Consider the following 6,585-nt stretch of genomic DNA (forward strand, 5'->3'; position numbering starts at 1 on the left):
TGGATGCTTAAGTTGAATCGCCTTCAGCCTCCGGGAAAAACTTTCAAAAAGAATAGGGTGAAGGGAGCGGTCTTTACTTCAAATGCAAACATTCCACTCCCAACTTGGATTTTGCACCTTAATCGTTTGCAACCACCGGGAAGGATCATTCCACTACCTGCGTGGATACTACTTTTGAACCGTCTTCAGCCGCCAAAGGGGAGTTCGTTCCTTTCCTTTCTTTTTCTTGCTTTCCTTTATCTTTATACTTGCATGTTTGTTTGCTTCCATACTTGGCTTTCATACTTTGTTTTCTTGTTTTGCATTTTGTTTGGTTTTTTTTATACCTTGCTTGATTTTGAGTCATATCTCCCTAGATGCCCCTTTATAATGCTTTGAGAATTGTAAAAGATAGTTAAGTTGGACTATCAAGTCTTGGTTTCCTTGGTATATTTGGGTACATTAATTGCATTAGTCATTTGTTGTGGTGATGGACTCTATCTTGTTAGATTATGCATGATATTTTGTTATTCACCTAGTGAGGTTTTTTCCACGCTTATCCTTAATCCTCTTGTGTGTGATAGCACTTGTGATACTTGACACTCTAGAACTTGCTTTGATTCTTTTTGAAATTATGGTAACATAAGCTTGCATAAATATGATAGAGACAAATTTTCTTATTCATCTCTTAGTTGTTCCTCTACGTTGTTGTTCTTACCAGTAACCATTTCACCTATTGCTTTCATGTTTCATTGTACTTCCCTTGTCATATCTTCTCATTGTCGTTATATTTTCACTATCATATCTTTATCGATCCATTCATTCCTTAGTCCTTTGATGAGAGCATTGGGTGATTGCATGATGAGTTACATTTTCTTTGGCATATCTTTATTGTTTTTTTTAGCCCCCTATTGTTGTGTTTTAGAGGATATCATTATTTGATATATTGTCCGAGATGGACAAGTTTAAGTGTGGGGGATGCAAATATGTATGGACAAATGCTTGTTGAAAAAAAATCTCTCTATGCTTGTTGAAAAAAAAAAAGAAAAGAAAACATCAAAAAACGTCAAAAAAAAAGTTGAAAAAAATAAAAGAGAGGAAAAAAAGTTTCAAGCATTTGTTATTTTGTTAGTGATGAACAAGAAGAAATATCTCAATGGAAAGATTGATGTATACTCATTTTATATTGTTATTGAGAGATTCTCATGAGTTAAGTTGTGAATACATGTATTTTGGAGATGTTGTAGTGGTTGATGTATATCACAATGAGAATGTGCAAAGAGAGTTGAGTGTTGGATGTTTGAATGAGTTTTTGAGTATATTATTTGATTGTATCCTTCATGTTGATTACCCCAATGCTCTCATATTCTCTTTGAATTCCATTGTTGTCTATCCTTCTTGTTCTATTGTTTGCATGTGTGGTTTCATTATTATTCATGAAAAGTCCTCTTGATTTATGTGCACTTATGTTTACATTAGTAGAGAACTAGAAAATAAGTAAGCATATGGTAGTGCAATATCATGAGTTGCTTTGGAGAGAGCTCCACTTTCATGTCTATTATTTATGTGAGCATTAGTGCATATACCCATCTTGTGAGGTTCTATCATGCTTAATCTATTCAAGTTGATTGAAATTTCCATGCTTGTTGACTTATGTAAGAATTGGAACCATGAATACCTTGATTCTTAAAACTTGATGATCCTAAGTAATTTTCTTTTACTAATTTCAGAGTATGGTTAGGGAATTGATTGGGAGATAAGTTTTTGGTTGCTTCCTGGTTTTATTTTATTTGTTTGAGACGTGCAAGAATAAGTGTGGGGGAGTTGATAACTAGCATTTTTATATGTTATTTTTGCTCTTGGACTTGATATTTTTATCCTTTCATATGCTTAATTACATATTTATATCATGTTTTACGAGTTGAGATTTATTTGGAGCATTAATCTAATTTTTCCTATATTTTTTGATATTTTATCTAAAAGGAGCATCATGTTTTGTAGGGAAGTAATCTGGACCGTTGTTCAAGATCAAATAATCAAGGGTTCATCCAAGAAGTGGAGCTCTAATTCAAACCAAATCCAAAAGCCCACTCTTAAAGCCCAATTCCAAAAAAAACCCAATTTCAATTTCTCTTATTGGATTCGGATCTTTTCTCTTAACCCAAAACCTAACTCCATAACCTGATCCATTAAGAAACCAAAACCTCTTCTCAAGCGATGAACAGGGACGCGACATCTCTCGGCTGGCATTTTCTTCTTGCGCGGCTAGGGCACAACGCACCTCCTTCTTCCCTCTTCTTCCTCACCATCGGCTGACGACACTCTTCTCGTCACTGTCGCTGGCCGACCATCTATCCTCAACCCACCACTTCCTCTTCTCCTTGATTCTAGCGGTGTGCGACAGCAGCAATCGGGCAGGGAGCGGCAAGCGACGACAACGATCTTCACCTCACCGGAGAGGGTTTCTCCATCTTCTGACAATGTCTTTCGACTGGGGTTCAGGCGGTAGATTTCAGAGGAGCGGCGGTTCTTCCATTTCATAGAAGTTCGTTTTCATCTCCGACAAACGTCCAACGAAGGGGTTCTTCATTGGAAGTTTGCGTTAATCCCATCGTTGTTGAAGCAAGCAGCACTAGCAGAGTTAGTTGCTGTTCATCAGTTTCGGGGGTTCTGTAGCTGGCGTTTCGTGTGACACAGGTAGAGTTAGAGGAGGAAGCTAGGGCACACGACTTCAATTCCAACTCTACTTCCTTCATCCGGACTAGATTTGGGAAGACTCAGATCCATCTTCTATAGATCTGATCTTCTTCAAGCTCCAGTGGCCATTCTCTTCATTCCGACGAGTCCAAGCAACAGATCTTCACCAGATTTGGCTAGTCACAACTCCACCTTTTCTTCCAGCAGCAGATCTTCTTCCAGAGAGATTCCACCAACTTTTGATCTTTGCATTTCTTCACTTGATTCGTATTGATATGTTGATTTGTATGGTTGATTGTTTGATGCTTGTACTAAATTGTTCTCCCATGTTTTAGTGCACGTACTCATGTCATTTTGATTTATGCTTGTAAGGTGTTCGACAAAATGTTTCTTACAACAGTAGGGTTAAATTTGTGCATTTTATTTCACTTAATGTTTGCTTATCTTGTCTTTTGCAATTACTATAAGTTTTGTTCTTCGTTTGAATACAATTAGGCTAGGGTAGATTAGGTTTCTTTAATGCTCTAAGTTACATTCCATGCTTAGTTTCATTATTTGTTTACTTTATGTTGTCTTTAATTTCCTTGCAATCATAGTTTAAGTTAGACTAGGTTTTCTTATTTGCATCGTCTTTCATTTACTAGGTTAGGTTCATTTAATGCTTTGCTATTTCATTCCTTAGATTAATTCTATTATTGGTGAAATCGTAGCGTAGAGTGACAATGCGTTATGATATCACTATTAATGGATAGATAGGATGTCTTTCATTAATTAGGATTAAATTTCATACTTGCTTTGCTCTTTTGTTCTTTAGGTTTAATTTCATACTTGTTTTGTTATTTCATATTGTAGTTTAAAATTCAAAACTCATACCCCCAGTTTCATATCAATAATCCAAAAGTCATAACAAATCCTGAAGTTATCATCCTATCGTTACATTCTTTGGGAGGCAACCCAAGTCATCTCTATACTACTTTAGTATATAGGGGTTCGGTAACTTTAATTGTAATTTGATAAGCTCCCATAGCACGACACTCGAGCTCACATCAATCACTCAAGATAACCCATTGGTTCCAATCCATTTGGAACCATGTCTCCAGCCGATTCCTCCAAAAAGAGAAGTCTTCCTTGTCGTATGGCGGAGGAATCCGAATGTCCCATCCGGGAGGTCCTTCACTCTCCATCTTCTTCCTCTAGCTTCTTGCTCTCTTGGCGGTTAGTCCGTAGAAGAGCGACCTCACTCAAATACCAATTGTTAGGATCCTTGTGTCCGCTAGAGGGGGGGTGAATAGTGTTTCATCATGCTCCTTGCGTCGTTGCTTGCTTCTTGTGATGATGTGCAGCGGAAAATACAAGAAACAACACACTACAACGCTAACATGTAGATTTACTTGGTATCCACCTCAAGAAGAAGTGACTAGTCCAAAGATCCACACACTCACACACCCTCCACTATGAAAATCACTCCTTTATGGTAACTACCGAAGGCAAAGAAGCCTTACAAGCTCACAAAACAACAAGAATATAAAGAGAAGCAAATACAAGGGAAATCTTACAAGATTTGTACAATAAACCCTAACCCTAGCTTCTTCTTCTTGTTGTAACTCGCCTCTTGACTTGGACATGCCTCCAAGAACCTTCAAGAACTGGCGGGGAGAGCTGTAAAGAAGCTGTGAAAATCACCCTTGCAAGCTCTTGTGGAAAAGAATCAAGTTCTATCGAAGAAATCGCATGCCAATGCCTTTATCTGTGCCAACGGTCGAATCCCAATCGATTGGATTGCTCCCAATCGATTGGGGAGGTTTTGGATCGATCGACCGATCGATCCAGAGTGCCTCTGAGCTCTCTAGAAATCCCCTAGATCGATTACCCAATCAATTCACTACGTTTCGTATGATTTACAGAGATCGCACGAAAATCCCACCTCCCAATCGATCAGTCGATCGATTGGAGGCTCCCAATCGATCAATCGACCGATTGGGAGGCTTTCTGTTCAATCGATGTTCGCCTCCCAATCGATCCATGGATCGATTGGGAGAAGCCTTTGTCATGGGTGCTGTCCCAATCGATCAACCTAGCCAATCGATCGGTTGATCGATCCAACTCTTGTGAACTTGCCCAATCAAGTCCAAAGCCCCCTAAAACCAACATCCAGTCAATCCATGACCTGTTGGTACATCATGCCTAGCATCCGGCCACACCCGACCAACCTCGAACTAGCCTTCTAGCCTCCTCCATCAGCCTTCCGTCCCTCGGATATCTCCCATCCTTAATGTCTTGCCTTCAAGAGATTCCTTCGGCCTCATCCTAGTTATCGAGTTCTCCTTGCCAAGTCACACTAGGACTTACTTTGCCAAGACCACATGCTTGGATTTACAACCCTTGCCAAAATCACACTTGGACTTATAATTGCCTGGCTCCTCACCAGGACTTTTTCAAATGCCTGGATCCTCACCAGGACTTTCTCCTTTGCCAAGATCACATTTGGACTTTCCAATTTGCCTAACCTCCAGTTAGACTTCCACCACTGCATAAACTCCAGTTAGGACTTCCATACGCCTAACCTCCAGTTAGGACTTTCACCATTGCCTAAACTCCAGTTAGGACTTCCATACGCCTAACCTCCAGTTAGGATTTTCCCAGTCGTGTCCTGTCACCCTTGACCTACTTGACTTGTATTCTCATCATCCTGGTCAACCCTTTGACCATTTCCATAACCGGACGATTGCTTCAGCAATCTCCTTATATTGTCAAATATCAAAACTCAAACCTTGACTCAAGCTTGACTCAACTCAAGCTTAGTCAAACTTATCAAACTTGACCTAGGGAAATTACCCCAACACCATATCCAAAAGTTGCTACATGAGGGAGTCCTCTACGTGTTTGGCTTGAGCCCGATCTGCATGAAGCTCCCGTCCTGCCTAGGTATGCTGTCCTTCTTCTCCTTCGTTGAATCTAATTGATTTTTCCTCCTTTTTGTAGCTCACATCATACTAAGGGTGTGTTTGGTTGGCAAGAGCAAACTTGCGGATGCAGAGATCAATGTTGTGGCCATAGCCGAGTTGGAGAACCACGACTTGCTGCCAGTCGAATAGAAAGAAAATCTGCTTAAAGAGAGTGCGGGAGTTCCAGCCTAAGGGAGCGAAGGGGTAGCCAGCCGAACGACTATTGGTGAAGTGATTTGGGTAGTGAATCCCCCACCAGAATGACTTCCGATGATTCCGGTCGATGAAGCCTCGGAATCGACTTCTTTAGGGGATCCGTTGATAAGTCGAAAGAGGCACCGCGCGGAGGCTGCCTCCTGATTCGCTTCCTTCGTGATGCGGTCCCTAACCAGAACCAACCCACACCTTCCTTCTAAGCGGGGTGAAACTTTGACGCCTGCTACCTAAACGGCGACCGTTCCCCTTCCCTGTTCGGGCTGCCACAAGGAACCATATGCGCGTCGCCGGTCGCTTTCATACCACCTCCACTGCAGAAGGCTCAGAAGTGTCACATCCAACCGACATCAACTTCTCAGTTGGCTGGTAGAGCAACTTCAGCCTCGTTCGCTCCGAGTGGTCGACATCATATAATAGTGATCGTCCATTTGCCTACGGACGAGTGGCGTGACTCCAACAACGCCGAATTTCGAGCCCTCGAGCACCAAATAATTATCCAGGGGGTCATTCGCACAGATATGGGCTGATGCCCGGGCTCGAGCGACGGTCATGCCTCTAGGGGTGCTCGCCGACAGTCATACCCAGATGTCTACTGGAATAAGTATTTTACTTGTATATTCCTATTTATCACCACTCGACCCTAATAATTTTCTGCTTCCTCACAGTATTGGGTAGAAAGTCTGGTCATGTGCCAAAGGCTCGCCTTTTTGGAGTAAGAAGTTAAATAGTTGTGCACCCCGAGTGGCCA

The sequence above is a fragment of the Zingiber officinale genome, chromosome 8A (assembly GCF_018446385.1).
Source record: "Zingiber officinale cultivar Zhangliang chromosome 8A, Zo_v1.1, whole genome shotgun sequence".
NCBI lineage: Eukaryota > Viridiplantae > Streptophyta > Magnoliopsida > Zingiberales > Zingiberaceae > Zingiber > Zingiber officinale.